Raw genomic sequence first — 27,990 nt, forward strand, 5'->3', positions numbered from 1 at the left:
TAGAGTTGAAAAGTTTTATACATAAATTAGCTAGAAAAGTTTTATACATATGATAGCTTGAACTTACAAGTATTTATACAATCAGGACTCCACATCAGCATCACTTATTTCATATGTAAAGCAGAAGTCGGTATTGGATAAGCTCCTTTTCTCCCACTCTTCAAAAGCAGAAATTTCCATCTTGGTTAAACGAGCTTTCCAATCTCCCACTTTACCTAAAAAAATACCAGATTTCCATTACTTTTAAGCATATAAACATCATCATTAATAAAAGGCATGTTAATCTCCATAAACTTTAGACCCAATTACAATACCTGTTTCGAATCTTTTAGTTTAACAATGGCTTAAAAACCAAATAGCATCAGTTTCCTACACCATCTGCCGTCCTCAGAAAATATATTTAATATGCTTGATGTGATCTCAAATATTTTTTATGTTCACATAATACAAACACTAACTTTTAATATGCTAGACAGGTATAATTTCACAAGTTTCCTTAATAAAAATGTTTAGTAAATGCTCCAACAATTTCCTTTTTAGGACTCCAGGTGAAGGGAAGTTGTGATAATTTGAATAACTTTGTCGACAAAATTTTTTAAACGGAAGAAAATTATTCAACAATCTTAGTATACGGATGTAGAGTATATCTAATGACAATTATCATGGAATCTGCACAACATACTATACTGTATTAAATTGTTCATGAAATTATTACATATACACACACACACACACACCACAGACAAAAGGAGAATCAACATTTACAAAGTTTTGTGTATGACTGCATATGTTGAAATGTATTGACCCTGGCTTAGCAGAAACAATGTTCTGATACCTCTGTGAAATTCTATAAATGTTACTAATACCTATATAGGATACAGAAATCATCTGCTACCATTAAATTGTCTAAACTTAACATTTTAATTTGAATGCTGCCAAATGTCAATCTCTATTTACATTTACAAAACATCTTAGGATTTATTATTATATTATTACTATTTTACTGAAAAGAATGGCAGCCTATCCTAGCAATGAGAGAATCTTGACATTAGTTGGTCTGTCTCATTAGTAATAATAATAATAATAATAATAGTATTTTAATGTAATAAAAATTTAAACATATGATTACCTTTCCTCATAAACTTTCCCTCTTCTTTATGAGCAAAACCAAGGTCTTTCCAATGCTCATAATTGACGCTAGGATTTTCAGACATTGCATCAAATGATGTGCAGGCAGCTACATACAGAATGTCAGCATCTGAGGCTTCTATCTAAAAATTTAGCATACACAGATTATAGTAAGGTCTGGAACATGAGTAATAAATGTTCATAAAATGTAACATAATGAACTAAAACAATGGAGTACAAGATCTTTTGCCTTTCGGGCTGTTTCAATAATAATAATAATAATATTTTTTTTAATAATAATGAAAATGTCTTTGAGTAAAAATAAAAAGAACTTACACTCTGCTGTTTCAATTTCCTTGTGGCCATATTCTCTGCTTCTATCATATCATGTTATTCCCAAGATATGTGCATGTCTATATATCTGTCTATCTAATACATATACAGGCAGCCCCAGTTATCGGCATGAGTTCCGTTCCTGGATGCTTGATGATAACCAAAAATCGCAGATAACCGAAATTCAAAGTCTACAGGTGCACCCTAGACCATGTCACAGCCAGATATTTTACCCTAATATGTAATAACTCTTAAATAAAAATGTGGAATTTCATTTTGCCTTGTCTTCCTACTATGGTCTCTGGTAGTTCTACAAATTTTTTATGCCAGGTTGAGACACTTACATGAAGCCTTGGCCTGGGAGAGAGAGAAAAAGTCTCACCTATTTCAGAACGCTTAACGATGTCATATTTCATCTCCATTGATATCGTTCTCCTCTTTTTAGTGGCACTTCCATCGGACACAGCATTCTCACGTTTGGAACCCATGGTGAATTAAAAAAACACGCTAAGGCAACAAAGTGTACTTGTGTATATACAGTAAGTACTTGTGTAACGCGAAATCTCACGTATCATGCACCCCCAAATTTTCACCCTTAAAAATGATTTTATCATGTATCTTGTGTATCATGCAAATCCTTTTTTGAGAGACCAAATTACAATAGACTAACTTCTTTTCCTCCATCTCTTTATCTATCCCATCTTCTAGTTAATACGTTAAAAAAAGTAACAGAGAATGATAAAAGTATCATTAGTAACGTTATAATTGTTGCTTAAACGCATATAGCCATAAACAACAAAACAAAAAGTTGTTTTGCTACGAACAACCAAATTGGATAACAAAAGCTGTTTTGCTTGCATTTCAACCAACGTATGATAGTAAAAAATTACCATAGTTATGTTACAAATGACATTAAATAGAATAGGACTAATATATTTTCACGTTATACCTTTATTTGCTATGGAGAAAAGGTCGGTAAGGAAATATAGTGCTAAATTTAAGCTGCAAGTTGTAGCTGAAGCTGAGAAAACAATGTTCAAATTGCTAATGACTATAAATTATCGTGCATCAGCAACATAGATGAAACTCAACCATAAATAATGGTGGAGAAAAAATTCTTATAATCAAAACTACTGGGCATGAAAGAACACATTTTCCTGTTGTTTTCACGTCAATAAAAGATAAATGCGTAAAGCTCATACTATGATGAAATCAGGTGAAAATAGTGAACGGAACATATTATTTTTATACAAAAACATGCCCCAACGCAATCTATTAATGAAAAAAAAAATTAGTTCATGAGATGTATTTGTCGTATTTCGACTTAAAAACACTTCATACAGTAAAACCCCCGTATTCGTGGGGAACGCATACCGCACACCCACACGAATAGCTAAAATCTGCGAATACTTAGAACCCCTCTAAAAACACTTAGAACTGCCTATTTTGATAGTTTAAACACAAAAACCCCTTAAAATTGCTTATACCTGAGTATTTTAATAGTTTTATCACAAAAAGTGCATTTTGTCATGAAAATGATATGAAAATACAGTAATTAGTGAATATTTCTCAGTGAAAAATACCACAAATGGGTGAATTTTCCGCGAATAATGGGTAGATCGTTCCACAGAGAAATCCGTGAACAGTGAGACCGCGAATATGGGGGGTTTACTGTGTAACGAAAAATAACCTCCCATATAAACAGTTTCTAGAGCTAAACTGGGTTAAATACGGCACAATAAACTTAACTTGTAATCGCCCTCAGTTGATTTTCAAAGTCCAAACCAAAACATTGATCGCTTTGTTTGTATTTTATAATACAATAGTAATATGAGAATACATTCAATATTACTGAATACAGTGAAGTAAAGCATAACTTTTTACAAGATCCATGGAAAAGATGCATATTCGTTATGTTTGTATTTTATGAGGGTCTCATGGCACTTAACCTGCCGATAACCAGACAACAGCGCTGTATACCCCAGTTATGAATATATTGGACAAGCGCCGTAAAACCAAAATGCCGATAACCAGGGATGCCTGTATATACATACCACATACTGAAAAGTAACAGATCATATTTAATGTAAGTAAAATTTTATCAAAATATATAAACAATTTCCACTGTCATATCCGCTACTATTTTGTTGACTTCAGGATACAAACTGTACATTCATATATACACTAATTATAGTACTGGACATGATAGTCAAGTTAGTTGTATTTTTGCTCTCTCTCTCTCTCTCTCTCTCTTTTTTTTATGATAAGAGATTTACTAATTTTCAAATAATATTAATATTAATAATCTCTTTCTCTCTCTCAGTACTGCATACAGTATATCTTTTAATGAAATATGAATTACTGTACCATTAACAGAACTCCAGGAAGTTCACAATGCCATCATTGAATGAGCACATATGTACGTTACATTTTTTTTATTGCTCTGATGTAGGGTCCATGACAACAGGCTACTGGTTGGAGGAGTTGGAAGTAGCCAATCACAGAGCTTGTAGCAAACCACTTACAGACACACTCAGATAAATTACAGCGTGACTGACTGAGGAAAGCTATAGCTAGGGCTGAAGCTAAGGCTTCTGCTAGTACAGTTCATTCTCCAGGAGTTGATATTGCTGTTCTGCCTGTCCCTTCAACACCTGTGACGGCCTTTTCTCCCATTTCCAGACCTCCAGCTTTTCCTGTCACTCCTTTACCTAGTTCTCATTCTGCTGAACCCAATGTCATTGCCAGCTTAGAAACACAGGTAGATCATAAATTTAATTTGCTTGTGAATACTGTTTCCCAGATTGGGAATTTTGTGAAGGTCCTGATGGACAAATTTGATAGTGTAGTGTCGAGTACAGTGTCAGCGGAGGGGGTGAGTGCTTGTCCCACCGATGCTCCTAGACCAAGGTCCCTGCTAAACTCCCCTTGCTCACCTGGGAAGAAGCAAACTGGCAGTCTAAGGGAGGTAGGTGGGGTTTGCCCATGAGCAGTCGTTGCCTCATCCGAGCCTGTTGTTCGCCAATCCCAGGCTGCGGAGGAACGCTGTTGGAAAGGCATCTGGATGGATGTACATGACCTGTCATCTAGTGAGTCAGACTCTCCCGGAACCAAGAAGCGCAGTGGATTTTTTACGAAAGTTTCTAGGCCATTGAAAAGGCTGGGCGCTTCCTTGGAAACAGATTTGCTTCCATCTCGTAAGCGAGCTGTAGAGAGGGAACGTAGCCCTCTCCCTTCGTGCAGTTTTTGGGAGTCGCCAGTGAAAGATTCTTGTGCCCATTCAGTTGCGAAAGTGCGTTCTGACCCCAAAAGAGTGTTTGCCAGCCTAGTTCATCGTCGCGAAGTGTGCGAGCGCCCAGAGTCTAATAGTGTTGTGTGTAAGTGCCCACTAGATGATTGTCCAGTGTCCGAGTTCTCATCTCTTGAGTGCCCAGTGTCCGAGTGCCCATTGTATGAGCACACTTTCTTCCGAGAGCCTATCGCATGAGCGTTCACTGTCCTCTTTTCCAGTTCGTGGACGCCCAGTATCCGATCGTTCTGACTTAGAAGATCCGGTGTATGATCACTCAGTGTTTGAATGTCAAATCGCTGAGCGCCCATCATTTGGCTGCCAAGTGTCCGTTAAGAGTGCAGTGGCCTCGAAAGGTTCAGTGTCTGCTCTGACAGCAAGTGGGCATCCAGTGTCCTCAAAGTTCACCCAGCTTCCAGCATCTACGTCGCCCCGCAAGGAGAGCTTCCAGTACCTGATTCTGCAGGTGAGTTTCCTTCAGTTGCCCAAGATCCTTCTTTGGCGCCGCTTCAACTCCAACTTGACAAAGTTCTGAGCCTTCTTCAAAAGCCAGCTCTGGTACCTCAAGAACCCGCGGACCCTCCAGGATCACCCGTTTCCTCCACTGAGGAACCAGTAGAGGAGGAGCAACCTACATCGAACTACTCAGCGCTGCTCAGGTATTTCCTGATCTGCTATCTTTTGTTCTTCTCTCCAGCTGTCCCTTCGTCTCGGGGTCGGCTTCCTTGATGTGACAACCTCCAGGTACTGCCAGACTACCGCGTATGGTTTTATCTTCATCTTCAAAGAAAGCATTCGCCCATATGGATGACTGGTTAGCAGAAAAAAAGAGATGTTGGGAAAGAAGTTTTCTGTACGTCGCCCTCTCACTTGATACGACAGAAGTATGTGTCGTATGTAACTCGAGAAGCTCCGTCCTTGGGAGTTTCTGCCTCCTCTCAAGGGGACTTTTCCAGCATCATATATGCTTTGAGTCGTTCCGCTTTCTCTTCGGTCAGAATTCTCTCCGCCGCTTGAGTTGGACCATCTAATTAAAGACATCTTCGAGTTCTTCAATTTTCTGGATTGGGTGGGTGGGGCTCTAGCTAAGAAAATAGAAGACTGGACGACTCTTCAAGAAAACTTTGCATTGGACTGGCTGGGAGTTCTGGCTTGCGCTGATAGAGCTGTAAGAGATGGCTTGCGCTGATAGAGCTGTAAGAGATGGAGCACAAGAGCTGGCGACCATCTTCATAACAGGAATCCTTAAGAAACAAGATTTGTGGTGCTCATTTACGGTGAAGGGAGTCGCCCCAACTCAGCATTCTTCTCTTCCTTTTGCCCCCCTAGACAATAACAGTTTATACTCACAGGACACCCTGGAATGTGTTTCAGTAGAGCTCCAGAAGAAATCAATGCAGGACCTTCTCACTCAATCCGCCAAAAGGACTAGGTTCCCTGCATGAGCCACTGCAACTTCCAAATCTGCTAGGACACCGTCGCCTTTGCAACAACAGCCCTTTCGAAGTAATAGAGGTCATTTCCAGTCCCAACCAAGAGCCACCCTCCAAACTTCCAGACCAGCCAAGAAACCTGTTAACAAGCCAGCACCTCGAAAGTGAGTCGTCTGTCTTCAGTGTTCCAGTGGGAGAAAGACTTTCACTTCTGGACCGAGTGGAAGAACAGCAATGTGGAGCCGTGGGTGCTGAAGGTCTTGAAAGAGGGCTATGCAATCCCTTTCAGAGAGAAATCTCCCTTAGTAACCTCTCTTATCAGCTTAACGGCCTACTCAGTAGGCTCGGAGAGGTTTTCGGCCCTATCTCAGGAAGTGTCAGCTCTACTAGAGAAGAAAGCCATGGAAGTAGTCGAGGATGTACACATGGAGGGGTTTTATAACCGCCTCTTCGTGGTTCCCAAGTCATCGGTAGGATGGAGATCTGTCCCGGACGTCAATGCCCTGAACCTCTTCATTCAAACAACGAAGTTCAAAATGGAGAAGAGTCAGTCAGTATTGTCAGCCTTCCACCAGGGGGACTGGATGGTCACGATCGACATGCAAGATGCGTACTTCCACGTTCCAGTTCACCCGGATTCCAGGAAGTATCTGAGATTTACGTTCCAGGACAGAGTCTCCCAGTTTCGGGCACTGTGCTTCGGACTCTCCATGGCCCCTCAAGTTTTTACCCAAGTACTTGCTCCTCTAGCAAAATGGTTACATCTCATGGGGATAAACATCTCTCTGTACCTGGATGACTGGCTCCTACACTCCCCCTCGAGATCTCAGTGCATGGAGCACCTGCAGAAAGAACACTTAGTCCATCTCGCTCAAGATCTAGGTCCCTTTTAATAGAATTTCAAGAAGAGTCAGCTAGTCCGGCTCAGTCTATTCTATATTTGGGGATAATTAGACTCTGAGTTTGGGCTTTTCCGTCCCAACAAAGGATCCTAAATTTTCTCAGAAAGTCAAGACTTCATAACTCCCACCTCCTGCTTAGCCAACGCATGGAGTTGAAGCGGCGCCAAAGAAGGATCTTGGGTAACTGAAGGAACTCACCTGCAGAATCAGGTACTGGAAGCTCTCCTTGGCGGGCGCACGTAGGTGCTGGAAGCTGGGTGAACTTTTGAGGACACTGGATGCCCACTTGCTGCTTCAGAGCAGACACTGAACCTTTCGAGGCCACTGCGCACTCTTAACGGACACTTGGCAGCCAATGATGGGCGCTCACGGTTGACATTCAAACACTGGTGATCATACACGGATCTTCTAAGTCAGAACGACGGATACTGGGCGTCCCACGAACTGGAAAAAAGAGGACAGTGAACGGCTCATCGATAGGCTCGGAAGAAAGTGTGCTCATGCAATGGGCACTCGGACACTGGGCACTCAAGAGATGAGAACTCGGATACTGGACAATCTTCTAGTGGGCACTTACACAACACTATTAGACTCTGGTATTTCGACACCGGCGATGAACTAAGTTGGCAAACACTCTTTGGGGTCCCAGATCGCACTTCGCAACTGAATGGGCTAAGAATCTTTCTACTGGCGACTCCCAAAACTGCACGAAGGGAGAGGGCTACGTTCCTCTCTACAGCTCGCTTACGATGGAAGCAAATCTGTTTCAGGAAGCGCCCAGCCTTTTCAATAGCCTAGAAACTTTCGTAAAAAAATCCACCGCGCTTCTTGGTTCCGGGAGAATCTGACTCACTAGATGACAGGTCATGTACATCCATCCAGATGCCTTTCCAATAGCGTTCCTCCGTAGCCTGGGATTAACAACAGGCTCGGATGAGTAACTTTGACTGCTCATGGGCAAACCCACCTACCTCCCTTAGACTGCCAGTTTACTTCTTCCCAGAGTGAGCAAGGGAGTTTAGCAGGGACCTTGGTCAGAGCATCGGTGGACAAGCACTCACCCCCTCCGCTGACACTGTACTCCCGACACTACACTATCAAATTTGTCCATCAGGACCTTCACAAAATTCCCAATCTGGGAAACAGTATTCTAAGCAAATTAAATTTATGATCTACCTGTGTTTCTAAGTAGCAATGACATTGGGTTCAGCAGAATGAGAACTAGAGTAAAGGAGTGACAGGGAAAAGCTGGAGGTCTGGAAATGGGAGAAAGGTCGTCACAGGTGTTGAAGGGACAGGCAGAACAGCAATATCAACTCCTGGAATGAACTGTACTAGCAGAAGCCTTAGCTTCAGCCCTAGCTATAGCTTTCCTCAGTCAGTCACGCTGTAATTTATCTGAGTGTGTCTGTAAGGTCTTCCACTTCCCCTTATCCCAGTCCCTACATTCCTCACAATTAAGCTCAGGAGAGCAAATCTGCTCCCTGCAAGAACTACATACAGTATGAGAATCATATTTTGCTGAAGTGAGTCTAGTTTTGCAGCCTTTGCTGCAATACCTAATGCTAGAAAAATTAGAGTCAGACATAGTAAGTCTAAAGTCCAATCGGGAAAGTCACAATTGAAAAAATATACCAGAATTCTAGCTAAGCTAAATAGCTGCACTACCAATAGCAAGGAGTACTTCACCTAAAGACGATCTCCAGCCATCCGGTGAAAACGAATCAAGAGCTGCTAATAACCAGTGTTAAGTTATCAGCTGGCAGAAACGAACTGAGCTCTTTAGCTACATTGTACCTAATCTCCCCCAAAAGTGGCCAGGGCAGTATACCTACACCCAAAACAAAAGAGTGCTGCCGCGAATTTTGAATTCTGAGCTGCCACGTAAAGTAGAAACTATAGCTATGTTATTATTTGGTAACTTACTTATATAAAAATTTCCAATACTGTATGCACATTTTTTAGTAAAATCATATGAAAATGTTACAATCACCCTGGATATTTTCGAACACTGATTTGACTGACTCAAAGCTGATTCACAATATTTCAAAAGTAAGAACTGAAATATTTGATTGGTGTAAACAAATACAGGTATTGTAGCACCTCAACTAAACACATACTTTGAGGTCTGGTTTTCTGATAAGTAATAAAGTCTGTTAAGTAATGAAGGCCATATACTATAGCCAGTATATGAATACAGTGCAGTATTTTCTAAAAATCCTATAGCTAACAGCAATCCACATTGTCCATTAACTAAAATAACTTGTACTTTACACTTTACATTCAATTCAAGTGATTTATCAAAAAAATGTACCACCTCTAACCTTTTCACCTACACAAAATGAACACAAAATGACATTCAAAAGAACTTACTTCGAGAAATTTTGCCACTTTCTGTATAACACTGATGGGATGTCTTTTTAAGTCCTCATATGTTACAAACAGAATATTTGATACATCTCGCTGATTCCAGTACTCTAGCACATGATCAAAGAATGGGCTGTACATAACTGTAATGGAAATTATTATTATTATTATTGTTACATATTTGAGGCAGATCACTCAGTCTAAATTTTTAACTCACTGAACTGACCTAAAAGAAAAGCTCTTAATAAATGGACAGTACAGTGTATTATATCTTATTTAATAACTTAAATAAGTTTTTTAAGTATAACTTATAAAATACTGTGACTTGATAAACTGATTATGTAGAAGATCAAAGTAAGTCGTAAAAGCTTTAAAATGGACTTGTTCCAAAAGTTTAATCTTCGCCATCGGATGAAAACTGGACTATCGATTAAAACATGTTTACTGTTTAGTGTTCTGCATTCTGGGACTGGGTCATTTATATTATTCATCTAGTACTCAAAGGTCACAAAGTATAACCATAGTAAAGCAAGGATAAAATTACTTCATTGCAATAGCCTTTGGAAATTCAGATCACCACAATCCAACGGTGTGTTCAATGTTTAGGCTTATGAAAGGTGATGGGTATTAGATATAACAAAAATACTTGATAGGATCATCATATATGATACAGTAACAAAATACTTTACTCGACCTACTAATTTTGAAGTTTCTAAATAACTCCTAGTCACTGACAATTACAAATTTCTGTGGTAGCAGCAAATCCTAGACCAGATGGAGATTTGTAGCCATTAGTATGAATACAGAACATGAACCTTTGCATCTTATATGATCTATTGGGCACTGTTTAAGATGTTAAGGGCGATCTGCATAAGTTTTTGATAAACAGTAATGGATGTACAGAAGCATACTTTACGCACACAAGAATCCAATGGGAGAGATATTACGTTCACATTTACTGATTCAAAGATTCTGTTGGCTCCAACTGGCAATAGCAGTGAATGACAATAAATAAATACATTGTGTTCTGTTAATATGCAAGTTCCTAAAATGCATAATCCATAATATGTGAAGTATGCTCAGAATTATGAAGAGCATCTTCATATGTGACACATAAGTCACATGATGTAAACCTGTCTTTTGAAAGTGTGGCAAAAAGCCATTGGTAAAACCTTTCTAATTGAGCCTCCCTTCAAAACATAATCCAGTAGTTACAAAATGCCACCACAAGGTGGCAGCATAACACAAATTCATTGATGTTAACCCTTAAACGCCAACTGATCGACAGATCCTTAAAATTGTCTGTCAGGGTGCGAATGGACGTTCCAGACGCCGACTACAAAATTTTTCAACCTTTGGTCAACTTTTCGACCAATGGTAGAAAATGCAAATTGTAAGCTAAAACTCTTATATTCTAGTAATATTCAATAATATACCTTCATTTTTGCAACAAATTGAAGTCTCTATTGTCTTCGATTTATGTGAATTTGAAAAAAACTTTTTCCGCGTGGTAACTCGTAAAAATTTGTGAAATTCTTTCATCATTTTTGTCATAATTTTTGCACCGTTTTATATTAGCCATTACATAAAGTTTATATATGTGTGAAATTTCGTAAATATAACAAAAACAACCCATGGTTGTAGCTTTTCACTTTGGAAATATTTTCATATAAATCATGATAAGTGCTAAACTTTCAACCTTTGGTCAACTTTGACCAATTGAAATGGTGAAAAACGCAATTGTAAGTTAAAACTCTTACATTCTAGTAATATTCAATCATTTACCTTCATTTTGCAACCAATTGGAAGTCTGTAGCACAATATTTCAACATTATGGTGAATTTTTGAAAAAAACTTTTTCCTTATGTCCACATGATAGCTTCGGCCGAAAATCTCAGAAATTCTTTCGTCACTTTGTCAAAATGTTTGCACCGTTTATATTAGTTGTTACATAAAGTTTTATATATGAAAATGTGTGCAATTTCATGTAGAATACAACAAAAAATAACTCATGGTTGTAGCTTTTATCAGTTTGAAATATTTTTATATAAATCACGATAATGCCAAAATTTCAACCTTCAGTCAACTTTGACTCGACTGAAATGGTCGAAAAATGCAATTGTGTTAAAACCTACATTCTAGTAATATTCAATCATTTACCTTCATTTGGCAACAAACTGAAAGTCTCTAGCACATTATTTTGATTTATGGTGAATTTTTAAAAAAAATTTTTTCCTTACGTCCGCGCGGTAACTCGGCTGAAAATCTCATAAATTCTTTTGTCACTTTGTCGTAATGTTTGCACCGTTTTATATTAGTCGTTATATAAAGTTTTATATATGAAAATGTGCGCAATTTCATGTAGAATACAACAAAAAATAACTCATGGTTGTAGCTTTTATTAGTTTTGAAATATTTTCATATAAATCACGATAAATAGAAAAAATTTGACCTTCGGTCAACTTTAACTCTACCGAAATGGTCGAAAACTGCAATTGTAAGCTAAAACACTTACAGTCTGGTAATATTCAATCAATTACCTTCATTTTGCAACAAACGGGAAGTCTCTAGCACAATATTTCAATTTATGGTGAATTTTTTAAAACAACTTTTTTTTACGTCCGCTTGTTGCAATTCATGCATCATTTGTGATAATATTTTCTCTGTGTTGCTTTGATCATTTTACAATTTGTTATATGCAAAATCATCGCAATTTAGTGTACAATACAAAAAAAACAATAACTCATTAGCTTTAACCGTTTTGCTCACAGCGATTTGTATGCAATTATATATATGAAATTTTTAATTTTTTTTTGCTGTCATATATTTCAATATTTATATATGATAATGATATTTTTCATTTCTGATGGTTGCATACTAAACTTCAGGCAATGACAAAAAGGAGCCAAATGAACTCTTAATCTTAAAAAACTAAGCGTGCTGTGATTTTTTAAACTTTTTTTCCGCTTCTCGCGCTAACTCCTGACGCCACTGGCATACAGCAGACACTTTTGTAAATAGAGGCTCGGCGTTTAAGGGTTAGAGACTCCACAACAACAATGTTTCATAACTGCTGCAATAATATGGCATCGCAGCCTATAATAATAATAATAATAATAATAATAATAATAATAATGTGTAGGTACATGACCCTCTTTTGAGCATACTGCTGAAAGTGATGACTGCATCAGCTGCATCCATTTTGTAATTTTTTTATCTTTAAGTATACCTTAGTTTAACCAGACCACTGAGCCGATTAACAGCTCTCCTAGGGCTGGCCCAAAGGATTAGACTTATTTTACGTGGCTAAGAACCAATTGGTTACTTAGCAACGGGACCTACAGCTTATTGTGGAATCCGAACCACATTTTTATCTTTAATAATTGCTTTTTGGAGCTATTGCATTTTGCCAGTAACTTGTCACTTTTGTCATTTTTTTGAGAGGTAAATAGTTGTAAACTAGGACAGTTTACTGAGTTTGCATTGTTTGCATTCTTGTAGGAACAAGCTGAAGCTAATATTCCCGCTTACGAAGTTCCTTCAATAAAAACAATATAATAAGACCAAGAGATATCTTCCAACTTTTCACTTTATTCTGCATTTCACCATACAAAATAGTCTTTGGTATCTGACTATCATCCAGTCTTTCCAGATAACCTTTCCATCAGCCTTTTCATTCTTCTATAGGCATATGTTGAGTGTCAAATTTTGCCCTGTTCAGCACCTCCACATATGTCATTCTGAGACCAGGGTATACCAAGGATCTTTCTGAGGTAGTGACACAAAGACCCTGAGTCAGTGTGCACTGGTGAGCTATCTCGCTACACCAAAAAGCAAGCAGCATAGCATACAAGCACTATAAACACATTTGTTTATAATAAGAGCATACTTTTCAATGAACCAAATCATGAGTTATCTGGCATCGCTACTACCAGGGTCGCTGACAACGAATCATTACGTGGACAAAAATTCCATGTGTAAAATAAAATAATATTCTGATGTAAATAAGGTATTAATCAACTACTCAGGTTACTGTACAGCATAAATATTTGCTTTGCAATAGCGATACACTATCATTCAAAAAAGTTTAATGACTACACCATTCTATACTAAACTCATATTAATCAAAGCATCATACATACCTGTGTCAGAAAGAAACATTCTGATGAAATCTGATAAAGTTCCCTGGAAACTGCAGGGCGTCAGTAGTCTCATAAAGTGAAAGTAAGATATGGCAGTGTCACGTGGGTTTCTTGTTATATAAACCAACTGAAAAGAGAAGTTAGTAATTACTTTACAGTGCTATACTAGAGACTTTCTAGAATCTACTAGAGCTATTTAGAATGTGCAAGTAGTAAATTATACTCTCATTTATATTGTAGGATTGTTATCAGATAAAGAGCAAATAATTTAAATTTACATACTTCAAGTAAAGAAATTTTAAAAAGGGGCCCCAAAAGAACTTCACTTAAAAGCAACAATGTAAAAGCCTTCAAATAAAATGGTAAATTACTAAAAATAAAGAGTGACATAATGAGCAACTAAGTACCAAGTGCTTTTGTGGGTTACGTACACATCTTTGTGGTGAAAAGAAATATAGTATATACAATACACCAAAGCACTTGGTACTTAATTTCTACTTATATATGTGGACAGCAATATAATGCTAGTTTGAATGAATGAATGGCTATACCAAGTTTAACTCCTCATGGTATGCATGAAAGTTACGCTATCCACCACACCCATCCTCAACAACACCCCATCCCTCTGTGACACTGTCTCCAGAAATTGTGATCCTGGACACTTTCTTCGCCATCATTTACTTGGCTTTAATACACACCACACTTCACAATCAGAATAGTGCAGGAGATATCTTCCAACTTTTCTCTTTGTTCTGCAATTCACCATACAAAATAGTCTTTGGTATTTGACTATCATCCAGTCTTTCTAGATAACCTTTCCATCAGCCTTTTCATTCTTCTATAGGAATATGTTGAGTGTCAAAATTTGCCCTGTTCAGGACCTCCACATTATGTCATTCTGGGACCAGGGTATACCAAGGATCTTTCTGAGGTAGTGACACAAAGACCCTTGAGTCAGTGTGCACAGGTGAGCTATCTCTCTACACCAAAACAGCAAGCAGCATAGCAAACAAGCACTATAAGCACAACATTTGTTTATAATAAGAGCATACTTTTCAATGAACCAATTTCATTACGTGAACAAAATTCAGGGAGTGTGAAATAAAATTCAGGGAGTATAAAATAAAATTCTTAAAAATAATTATTAAAAACTAATATAAAAATCATGACAATAAAATATCACAAATGTGAAATTCTACAACTTGAATTTATTGCAAATGGCCAACTCCAGTACCAAATTTAAAAACTCCACTACTTTTGTAATTTGTAAGTCCTCTGAGAAACTTGGCAAGGATGTACCTGCCTTGTCCACTATGTGCCTCAGAGAGAAATTGGTCTAAATGACTGCCAACATTGGGGCACTGACCAAAAGGTGCATTATACTCAATGGGACCAGACAGTCATTGCAGTATGGCTGGCTTTCACCAGCCACCAAAGCTGCGTTAGGCAAGTATGGCCTATACTGGGGTGGCAAAAGGCTGTTTCCCATCTTCTTGGCATGTTAATGTATTTCCAAGCATATAATGCATGTTCTCCCTCATTTCATTCTTATTTTGTGAGATCCACCATTTTAGTTGCGGACAATAAACAAGATTCTGATTCCATACTAAAATAATTACATATAATTATACCGGCAGTCACCGGTTTACGACGGGGTTTCCGTTTTTATGCCGCGTCATAAACCGAAAATCGTCGTAAACCGAAAAATCGTCGAAAATCGTCAAAAATCAAGAAAATCTTACTTTTAATGCTTTGGTGTATTGAAAACGATGTAAACCACATTTTTATTGAGTTTTCATCAAAAACCTCCAAATTTTTATTATTCTACCGTTTTGGAGCTATATTTCTTCCGTCGGATCGGCATTACAACGCGTCGTAACCCTGGAAATAATTTCTGATGAGTATATTTGAAAAGCGTCAGAACCTCGAACGTCGAAGACGGACCCGTCGTAAACCGGGGACTGCCTGTATATGGGACATCACCTTGAAATAGTTCGACTGCTGCTTATTTTGCTAGTTGTCCACTTCATTTCCACATACACCCACGCATAGGCACTCGCAAATCTTTACATTTATTCCTCTCCACTCAAAAAAATATGAAGCAACTATAAAATTACTGGAACTGCTGGATTTATGGAATTAAGAATGTAAAAGCCTGTAATACACTTCAAATCACAGAAAGTCATAAAATCTCTTTCATCCAAAACTGCTATTCAGTGCTTACAATATCACACAACTATGCTGTAACAATTGAGGTTGGAATAGGATGCGATCCTTACATTTAAAATCATACCAAAAACAATTTAAGAACTGTTTGTATGTCTCCAAATAACTAAAAAATTCCTTAGTTGTTTTAAATGCAACATCTGTAAGATATACTAATACCTAATGATCAAGGATTGTAATGAAAGTCCACAGGCAGCTCTCCAACATCAACCATGTTTTGGATTAGGAGAGAAATTCAAATCACCTGTATGAGTTTGATACCGTATGGTGCAAAAAAATCTAAAATACTCCACCAAACTAGTGTTATTGAGGAGCATATTACACTTAAAAACAATATGAACAATCAAAACATTCCAGGGAGTTCACAGCATATGGAATACAAATGTACAGTATTATAATAAATGTATTTAAAGTTCTTTTTCTTCAAAGATATGACTAGATAACCAACAGAATTTCATCTACAAAACCAACAAAGCAACGTATGCAAAATTTAATTGCTTAAGACTCATGAAAAAAATTTACCTTAGCATTACTGCCTTCAAATGATGGTGGCAACAGTGAATATGGTAAGTGAGTCTTAATGAAACGACGTCCTGCCTTTGATGCAACAGACTTAATTCCTGGATATGGATACTCAAGATATGGAAACCTTGTCTCTAAAACCTCTGATGATGCATCACTCCTCTTGAAATTGTGAGTAAGCATATATACAATTTCTTGTATCCATGTAGTGCCTGTATGAAAAGGAAATGGAAATGGCTAATACGATACATAATACACTTTGCAAATATACATCCTCAAATACCATTAAGTTAAATCAAAATTAGCCATAAGCAAATATAAAATGTAATTCCAAAATATATTAAATCCTAGATTTAATCAAAAGTAAATAAGATTTTCAAATTAATTTGTATTTTTTTAGGTATAGTATATAAACCAGAGCCTTTTACATAGCATTATTGCTCAGTTTCAACAACAAACACCTGCTGAAGCTTGGTAACAAGATGATTATTTGGTGGTAGAAGGGTGTTTGGGGGGTAAGTCCCCAACTCGCCTGCCATCAGCCAGCACTTTTTCCTTTAGTATCAGGGACAATGTGGTGTGGTTGAGATGGGATTACGACTGGGTTATGACAAAAACTTGGTTTTGAATAACTAGGAATAATGCAAATTCATTTTTAAACTCGGATATGTGTTCCTATGGGAATGCAAACCATTGCCTTTTTATGTAGACTTATTCCTTAGATGGAAGATATGTCTCACAACTAACTGGGAAGGTGAATCTCCACTTGGAAATGTCATGTATACCACTCATGAAAATGAGCTAAGAACAATGACTCGCACTGACTATACAACCTGGCAAGGGATGAAAAGTTGACAAGGCCCCGGCCTAGAGCAAGATGTGTCTGGATTTACTCTTGGAAATATTTGAAAACCATGCGCTAGCCCCTCCACTTGTGACACTTTTCAACATCAGCCAGAATACTATAAATCTCTGCTGTAGACATGGAAGATACAAGAGGAAGTGCACCCATGCAATCAAGAGTATTACATTGTACTCCAAATCCAATGACACTACAGGATTTTGAGCTATTGGGTAATATAAAAAGAACCACGATGCTGCTATGCATGTTCCATAAAAATAGAGCTAACTTCCTTATCTACCAAGTTGCTCTTAATACCAGTGAACTAACAGGAAAAAGTTATCTCTGGAAGTTTAAAAGGAGGGCTACTGGTATTTTAAAGGGTAGAACACCATTTCGGTTGAGATTCAAACAACTATTCAACAACTGTTTCACTCTAAATGCATGTGGCTGTGGGGATAAAGATCCCCATAGTGTCTAACGAAATCTCCATTTGCAGTTTAAAAATGCAAGGGGAGTTTGGAGGCTTCTGCAACGAATACAGTATCTGATGACTGAAGATTGGTGATATGGATCCAGAGGTAGCTCTTCTCTTCTCTCCTACATTAATTAAAACTCAGAAGTGGCAAGGACTTGGAAGCACCAGTACCTAATCTAATACTTGTATGCTGCACAGAATCTAATACTTTTAACTGGCTATAGGTAACTGAAGAACATACCATACAACCATTTGTCAATTTAGATAAAATATCAAATCTTTAAGGTAATTTGCAGTTTCCTAGTATAAAAACCAAACCCTTTAATTTAGGAGTACAATACCCTTCAATGGAATTCAGCTGTCGGAACTTGGTAACACAGTAGTTAACTGGCAATTTTTTAAAGTAATTTGTATTTTTCCTAGATATAGAAATGATACTTTTCTCACTGGAGTATCCTGGGAATGGTCATTAAACTTGGTAACAAGGTTGATTTAGGGAGTCAATGGGGAATACCCTTCACTCACCTGCTGTCACCATTAACTTTTTCCCTTTGCCTTGGGGACAAAGCAGGATGATTCAGGTAGGCACTATGATAAAAGGCTCTGATTTGCATACCTAGTAGAAATATTTAGGTGGGAGGATGTCTACATCAACTGACAGCAAGTTGTAAACTTTCCTAGAAATGTCTCAGTTGTGAGAGCAAGCAAGGGGAACAATAACTCCTGTAACCTCATAGTACTGATCTGGCATAGGGATGCTAGAGCAGAGGCCATGGGCCTGAGTAAGGAAAAGATTGAAGAACCATGTACTACCCCATTAAATCTGCACACAAGCTGAAGGGCAGCTAAATTTTGAGTCCAGAAAATAGCTATACCACTGGCCACCACTCTGCTAAAAGAAAGAGCAGAGTGAGTCACATCTTAAAACTGCTGAAGCACAAAGACTAACTGCTTAATTGAGTAGCTACCTACATCTTTTGCTTATCAAGCACTTACTGGCAAGCTGCTGCTCCTGGGAGGAAGAAAGAAGAGTGGAGGAAAGCCAGTCACTGTACCATTTTACCACAGCCTTATGTTCTCCAAGTACCTTAAACAAGCTGTGCTCTTCTTGGAAGGAGCTGGGTATTTATACAACCTGTTGAGCAGCCACCACATGTCCCAGAAAATATGAGTCTGGGAACCTGTGGATTAAGGCCCAAGGTAAGATGTGATATTGGTAGTCTGATGCTTCAGACACTTGTGTTCATCACCCATGTTACTGGAGAGTTACTCTGAAATGTCAGAAATCATTTCAGCCCTGATTTTAAGAGTTTTCATTGAGATTATACAACTAATGATTCCCTAGTTTTGCCACCAATCTCCAGGGAATAAAGGGGCATGAGAGCAATTCCAACTAATTGAGTATCAGACAAGAAGTCTGGGATACTCAATAGTTCATCAAGGGGATGGCAGTCAAGCAAGCGAGATCACGGTCCTAATAGTGTTGATCACCATTTTTGCATACAGTTGATCCCCAGTATTCGGGAGGGGACAGGGACCATAACCATCCGCGAATACCGAAAATTCGCAATAAGTTTGAACCCCCTCTAAAAATGCTTATAACTGCCTATCATATTGGTTCAAACACCAAAGACCCCCTCTAAAAATGCTTATAACTGCCTATTTTAATGGGTCAAACACCAAATATACCTTAAGCTATCATCCTAAAACAATTTAATATCATTTCAAAGTCATCTTACAACATTACCCTTAAAAATATATGGCTTACTGCTACATGTGAAAACTACTCAAGTTCCCCTATATTCAGGCACAGCCATTTTCTCTCATACAGTATTCAAGCAATCCCATTTTCTTTTTACAGTACTTAGAGAAGCACTTGGAATTCACATGTCTAGAGTTAAGTACTGTACCTAAATATTTAAATATGCAAAGAAAACTACATTTTATTGATATTTTGCTGTTTACATTAATATTAATATTCAAAATTAGTAAATCTTTTTATCATAAAAATGTATTTAAGTCACGAAAATAACATAAAAATAAAGTAATTAGTGAATATTGCTCTACGAAAAATCTGCGAATTAGTGAATTTTCCACGATATATTTGAGATACATTCCACAGAACTGAACTTACTGCTGTAAACATGCTCATGTACATTAAACACTCATAAATGAACATGAACATCTCATCCAGCATGTGCAACCCTAGGACCTGTGGTGAACGAAGCCCATCAAGGAGCAAGCGAGGTTGTGTGCTAGTGGGTCATCTCAGTACTGGCTCATACCAAGAGGAGACCTGTAATGTTTTAACCTGCTGGCTGAGCAGTTCCAATCAACATACCAGGACCAAACCAAGCAAGTGAGAAGTGCTGACTCAATCAGGTGTGTTTCTGGCAACACAAGGTTGGAAGAGTTTGGGAACAGTTCTCTCCTGGACAGGATACTGAGCAAGGTGAGTGAGGTCCATGCCAGCCAAGCCAACTGTTGACCAGTCATCCTTGGGTGACCAAACACTGCTGTCTCCCAGAGAGGATAGAAATGGAAGAGCTGGGAGTAGCTCTAGCGTCCAAGGTAGAGGAGGCCAGGACGGTATCGACTGTATTCAGTGAAGCCTTGCCAGCCCAGCCAACATCTGACCAGTCACCCACAAATGGCCAATTGCTACTGCCTAACAGAGACTGGGAAGGGCACTCACCTGAAGTCCTATGGGAATGGGAATTCTTGTAAAGGCCTTCTTGACTTCGCTTCCTTCTATGGAAGGAAGGCAAGAAAGATGAGGAGGAGGGGTGAGAAAGAGCTCAACAATGGGAAGGAGGAAGAAGAAAAGTACTTGCACACCCTCTCCTTGCCCTTAGCCTGTGTCTTATGCTCATGAGCCCTTGGGCATCTCCATGGGAAAAATGACTGCTACTGGAAGCTAAACAGCAGATGGTAGTAGTCAACCTGGTAGGGGTAGGTGTATTAATTCCCCATCTGTGCAAAACCATCTCTTGTCCACAAGAGAGGTGGACTTGGGTGAGGAGTAGGGATGTGCTGGCTGCAAAGTAAAAGTGGTAGAAAATTTCTCCTATGACAGAGTAGTAAAATTGTGGGGACCCACCTAAGTGTAGGGGATGAAAGCCGACTATACTACGCTAATGCCCTCACACTTCCAAATGTGACACTATTTTTTAACAAAACAACTAAAAACGAAAATGCAAGTCCAACTTAACAGTCAAAAGAAACACAGCAAGATGTCCTCACTTAATAGCAACCTAAGAAAAGTGCTTGATAACAGCAGGTGGGTGAGGAATATTCCTCCATCATCCCCCCAACTGCAGTTAATCCACCTTGTTACCTAGTTCAACAACCATTCCAACTTGCACTGAAAAATACTCCTATATACAGGTGATGGTTTGTGTTTGTACAGTATTTCCTTTTATGCGGGAGACTCACTCCTTAGGGCAGGAGGATGTCTCTCAACTGACACTGGAAGTTGAATCTCCACCTGGAAATGTTGGGTTCCTGGTCATGATAATAAATCTTGTATAAGAATGCCAGAATGACAGGGGCCTGGAGTGAGAAGTGTCTGGATTCTTGCTTGTATAAGAAAAACTCAAAGATCCAAGTGTGACCCTTATGAGGGGCGACACAAGTTTGAAAGGCAGTTAGATCTGATAAATATAAACTGACTGGTTCAGATTATGATTCTATGGCCCCCACCGCCCCCCAACACACTCCTCACTGAGAGAGTTGCAGCTTTTTGCTGAAGCTCTACCTTACTACATCTGTGACAATTCCAGCATATACTCAACTAAACCTGCTGCAGCCTTGCAAAGGAAGGAAGAGAAGAAAGAAGAAAGAGAAAACTGTCACACTATCATTCAAACCCAGCCTCACACCCTCCAAAAGCACTGTAGATGGGATGCTCTTTTCTGTTCTAAGAGGAGCTTGGGGGACTGTACAATCTGCTGAGCAACCACAGTAGGTTTCAAAGATATGGTACCCAGGGACTTGAAGGAATGTCTCTTTGGTAGAAAGAAGGTTAAGGCCAGCCCACTGCTGCATTATATGCCAGTGATCTAGATAAAAAAGGTAGTTAACTTCTTTATTAGTACATGGACAACAACCTTGCTTTCGAACATGAGGCATCAAATTCCAACCTCCATTAATGATCAGAAATTTCACTATCTTGAGAAATGCATTAATGAATTGCAAGTCTGTCTTACATCTGAAGGTGCATATCTCCAGACACCTGGCATCATTACCTGCACTATCAATCTCTATGCCTGTTGAAGCGGACAAGTTGTAAGACAGTTTGATTAAAGCAAAAAGCCTGAAAGAAAAGGTGCTCCTGGACACTTCCTTCTCATACCTGTCAGTACTAAGAAAAGACATTCCAACACTCTGTCCTAAGAAATCTCATCCTTCTTAGCCAGCACCTTATGAACTGAGCAAAAAGTGTCACGACAAGATAACATCAACAAATTCCCTGACAGAGGGAACCAAGTAACTTCATATCTGGGTTTTAGTCACAAACTAGGAACAAGAACAAGAGAGATTCCAAACCCTCTAAGTACCCAAAATGATGAGAAAAGCCACAAAACTCGTCAATACACTTCAAGACTGGCTGGCAAGAAGAGTCTTGAGAGATCTCTGTCTGACATCTTCCAAAAGGGGCTTGAAAATAGTGCCTGAATTGGGCAGCAGACGACAAGTCACAAGACATTCCAGAGGCTGAAACTCCTGAGGAGGGGAGACTACTCAAGCTCTTCATGATCACAGACAACTCCACCTAAGCAGATCAATGCCCTTTAATCTGAAGACCTAAGAAGAGCTTATACTGACACGGGCAGACAAAAGAAATGGGAACTTCCTGTTAAACCATGTGGTATACACGTCCAGTCACTGGTGTTTCTCAATGCTTTCGAACAACCTTTCCACCGCAAGTAAAAAAGTGTTTGATTTTTAAAGCAAGAGCATCACTTTAATCAGCTTGCAGTCACATGCGCAGAAATGCTGAGATGTTTGGTTAAATAAAGTGAAATTGCATGCATTTATGTACATCATTGTTAACTGAACATACAGGCAGTCCCAGCTTAACAGCAACGCAAGTTAATGAAGTTGCAATTTTTACGTTTGGCTAATGATGTTGTTAACCATATTTTTGGCACCAGTAAGTGGTTTTCAGTGCTTTAAATGGTTTATTGTTTATTGGTGTTGGCAGGCGGTTTATCGGCATCGGTAATCGATTTTCGGCAACAGTAAGTGGTTTATCTGCGCTCAGTAAGCCGTTTATTGGCACTGATCGGTGCTTAAAGCATTGTAAATGCCATTTATTACCATAATTACTGTGATGTTCCAGTTATCAATGATTTTTGGTTATCGGCACTTAGCCGGAAATGGAACCCCACCGTTAACCGGAGACTACCTGTATATAACCTGTTCCTTACTTTTCTTTTTAGTGATCTTGACACACTTCTTTGTTTCATTGTGCAAGCATGTGTGCTGAAATTCTAAAATTTGTAGTTGACAGAAATCACTGTAATTGACAACTGATGTATAAAAACCATTCCTTGCTTTTTTTTTTTGCTTGAGCTACAATGTCCCTAGTCGCCAGAACCCATACAGGCTTTCACCTCGTCTGAAAATTCTATTCAATGCACTGTTCAGCTGTATGTACCATTTTTTTTTTTAGCCTGTATATGTGTGTGATGTATACCTATACATCATGTTAGGAAACAATGCACCTTCACTGTAGGCCCACATTCATTCTCTCTCTCTCTCTCTCTCTCTCTCTCTCTCTCTCTCTCTCTCTCTCTCTCTCTCTCTCTCTCTCTCTCTCTCTCTCTCTCTCTCTCTCTCTCTCTCTCTCATACTGTACAGCATTTCTGTTGACCTTCACTTACTACAGTACTGTGCTGTACTTAATATGATACATTAATGTAGTTATAACTTTTTCAGTATGTTTGCACGTCTACAGGTTATCAGGACACATGCACCACAGCTACAATAAGCTTGTTTACCTTTCACACACTCTCTCTCTCATGGTCAATTTTTCATAAAGAATTGAGATTACTTATGTTTATGTTTAAAAAGAAGCAATGTTAATGTTTTTTTAAATGTATCAAAGAAACCCTATTAATGTTTTTGTATACGTTATTTTAGATATCTTGTAAGCACATATGGGTACAATATTTCACAAATTTTTGGAAGCAATCCATTTCTAGGTATATCTATTAAAATCAAGCAATGTGTAAATCAATATTTTAATCTGAACAATAATTAAAAAATACCCATTAGGATAGGCTATTAAGTATTTCATGTGGAACTGCATCACTAAAAGCTATTTAAGTTGGCCCTGAGGCACGCTATCATGCAGGCTATATAGCAGTCTATGCTACTTAGTAAATTTTGGTACTTAGCAGGGGAGCAGACCCATACGCTGTTACAGTATTAAGCTGAGGTACCTCTGTACCCTGCAAATGTGATCAAGCCAACACTAAGGTGAACACTCATATAAAAATGTATGAGGATGTTGCCACGCTGAAGCATGGTGCTTTGAACTAGTAATGTTTCACTGCAGACAAAACAAATGTATTTTCTGGAGAAGTTAAAATGCATGTTCCCCAGATCTAAAGATAGCACGAAGTCACCCTCTCTGATGGAATCCAACATAGTCTGTGCTGTTTCCCACAGTGCACCAAGACTGCAGGTTTAAACTCATTTAATAGAGAGCAATCAAAACCTGTCTACTGCCACCTTCTCTACCAAGAAGAAGCAACTGTAAAAGCTCAGAGATAAGTCATCTGCAAATTCAAGCACACTTTTTCTAACATCCCATTCACTGCTGCTAACAGAGCCAGAGCTTTTGAAGATCCTAGAGGATAAGTTGGGAACAGTACCCAGAACATGAGATGGAGGTGGTGTCAATCTCCGGAAGGTATTCTGTAACCAGCCCAAAAGACAAGGATAATGCAGGGCTCCAGCCCTTGTCTCTCCCAAATGGCATGACAGGTATCCCTTTGCTCATGGAACTACAGAGAGGCAACACCAACCTCAGCGTCCCTATCCTTTCATCTTCCCCTTACCTCTCCCAGCATGGGCTGGAAAAGGAGTCTAGGTGTGCCTTGCCTCATTTTCACAGAGTGAAGCTCCTCCTAACAACAGATGGCATGGTCCTGGTCTGAAGTATACCACACAATATTATGTCATGGTTCATACCCTAAAGACTTCCATATTAGCTATAGGAACCAAACCATAAGCTACAAATGAGCGTTCGATACGCCATCAAGCATATGCACCACGGCTTGCATGAATTAAGAATATCCTGAGTATCTGCCCCGATCTGATGAATGTCTTTCTGAATACTGTACCATGAACCCTTTGCTTGCATAAGCAAAATCTGGGGATAATGTACAGGTACATCGGGAGTTCTGGACCAACCCTGCAGCATCCAAGGGTTCACACAGAGTGATTCAATACCGTTGGATACCATATGATGGAGAACTGTAGGATCTGAAAACCCTGTCTGCATGCACAATCCAGGAACCACCATGCACGCACTATGCAAAGGCGTAGCAGTGACTCCTTAGGAAAGCCCAGGTGTGCAAGCCAAAAGCAACCATCCCGTCCAAGAAGACCATGAAGACTCTTGGTACCAAGCAACCCTGTCTGCATGCACATGGTCCAGAGACCGTATATGCACAGCAAAACAGTGGCGGTGCTAAACTATGCATACTTTGGGAGGAGCACTGGTTTACTAGCCCCAGTCAAAGAAGACATGGGAAAACTTGGGGTACCAATCCAGGAACCATCCAAGCACCAAGCAAGAGGGTTACCATGCACCCCTTATGATGCTCAAGGAACTGTGGCATATGACCAGTACTACCAGTGGATAATCTATACATGGAATGGACTTCAAGCAGTAGCCATCCAAACCAGTGGAGCTCCCCAAGTTCAGTGAGATAAACTAGTTGAGGTCTAAGGAGAAAGGGCAGGGCACTACCTTACAGGCCCAATCTTTGGCCCATGGCAAACCATCAGCAGCTGAGGTGCAGCACACTCACCCATAAAAAAAAAGATTTGACCCAGTACCCATAAGCACATTACAATAGAGACCTGTCTCATGGGAAGCCCATCTACAGACATCCACACATCAAGTCTAAGGGTCAACTGCACTGGCTCTACTACATGTGCTTCAAGGAAAACAACGGTGGAATATGATGATTCCCCAAGTCTGAGAAGTTCAAGTTGACCCAGGGTACTAAACCTATTTGGTGGGACCTGTGCTAACCCTACTTATAATGGGTAACACCCACAAGAGGGTGAACACCATCAACTCCCCAAGCTGAAGAATGATGTTTACTTGAAGTTCTCTGGGACTTCTTGCAAGAGACAGAGGATTTCTTTGAGAACGACTGCTGCATAGCAGGAAGCCCAACAGCATCAACTGCTACTGTCTGCCATTGCAAACAATATAAGTCAATCCAATACAACAAGGGGGTAGGCATACTGATCACTCACCTTCAAGCCCATATCCCCCTCTCAACCAAGAGAGTGGTGTGCCTGTGGAAGGGGCAAGGAGATGGTTCAAGGGTAGGGAGGAGGGTCAAGTAGACAAATGTTTCTAGCCTACTTCTTCTACTGCAACTTTCCCATGACAGCTGCAAGTCCTACCTCTAAATGGATGGCATAAGGGGCCATATGTACCTGCTCATCCCCCTAAAACCTATATTATTTGCACTATCTACCCATGATAAAGTAAACAAAACACTAAAAACAAAAACACAAGTTCCAACTTAGCAGTCAGTAAGTTTTATATTCCAGTAAGAACAAAAACATTGACTTGCATATACAGTATAAAGCTATTTTAAATACCTGTCTTTGGATAGCTGGCCACTATAATGTCATCAGGCCTAAACTGAAAATCAGGTAATTCTTTCAGCACTCCTGACATGATTAACTGGCCAGCAAATACATATCCCTTGCACCTGAAAAAAATAAAAATTAAACTTTTCATAAATGTTGCATGTCTCAGTCCATATGAATGAAACAAGGAGCTCCCAAATAGAAAGTGTGCTATTTAAAAGGTAAAATAAAGATTAGATATATTTTAAACTTACAAAATTAACATACTACTTACTTATACAAAGAAACATCAGCACCAAAAGTGATTCATCAATGGGTAACCTAGTGCAATCCTCTAGAAGATTCTTCAGACGAATACCTTTTGCCTCTTAAGATACCACGCAAGGCCAAGAGTTCCAGAAAAAGTGTCAGGGCAAATATTCTCTTGTAAATTGAAACTTCCTCATCTCAGGATACTGTCCATTACTACTGAAAATACCAATGTAAAATTTAAAACCTGAATTCTAAGTAATTAACAAACTTCTAACATGGCCTGAATTTATACAAGTTTCATATCATATGATTACTTCAAAAATATATGATTTTACAAAAGCACACTGTAGTACTGGTACATAACAAGTTTCTTCAAAATTCATCTGCCCAATCTCAAGATATTTTGTTAACAAACCTGTACAAAAATTACTCCCTCAATATTTTACTGGCAGAGGTAATAACCCACATGAATATCTTCCTCAATTTGTAATTCCATAAAAATTAAGACAACAACATTTACTACTTAAAGTAGCTGTAAAATACTGTACAGCTCAAATACTCATACTGTATATGAAACAGTATCAAAGAAACACAACCCCTTCCAGCAACTTACCTACTGGATAAAGGCCTACGAATCCATACATTCTGTCCCCTTAACGACCAAACTTTGCTAGGTGACTGAAAACAACTCCTGGCATTAAAGATAAATCTGTACAATGACATTCTGCCAGCTCATCAATCACACATCTGAAAGATACTGAAACTCTGAATACCAACAAAATTAAATTTTTAAAGTGATTTGTATTTCTCTTAGATATACAAAGCAGAGCCTATTACAAATGACAATTACTCAGCATGAGCTGGAGAAGTCATTTCAAGAGGGGCAAGCAGGAGAATAACCCTCACTTGCCTTATGTCACCACTCACTTTTTCCTTTAGCCTTAGGGGCAAAGCAGGGCAGCTGAGGTGGGTTTAATCTATAAAAAGTTCTGGTATGCATACCAAGGAAAATACAAATTACTTTAAAAATGCATTTGTTCCTATGGAAAAACAAACCTTCACTTTATATGGGATACTCACTCCTTAAGTGGGAGGTCATCTCAGCAACTGACTGGAATTGAATTCCACCAAGAAATGCCATGCTCATGGTTGTGCATGCAAACAGGGGACGTCATCACTCAAGTAAACTCCCCACTTGGTCTGGTAATTTGGTTATCTAAGAAGTAT

The 27,990-nt window shown here is 38.9% G+C and overlaps 1 pseudogene; it reads right to left on the minus strand.

The window, feature by feature from the left end:
• LOC136836313 (sulfotransferase 1B1-like) lies at nucleotides 1-27,862 on the minus strand (annotated as a pseudogene).
• Nucleotides 27,863-27,990: the final 128 nt, after the last annotated feature.

This window comes from Macrobrachium rosenbergii, chromosome 56 (assembly GCF_040412425.1).
Source record: "Macrobrachium rosenbergii isolate ZJJX-2024 chromosome 56, ASM4041242v1, whole genome shotgun sequence".
NCBI lineage: Eukaryota > Metazoa > Arthropoda > Malacostraca > Decapoda > Palaemonidae > Macrobrachium > Macrobrachium rosenbergii.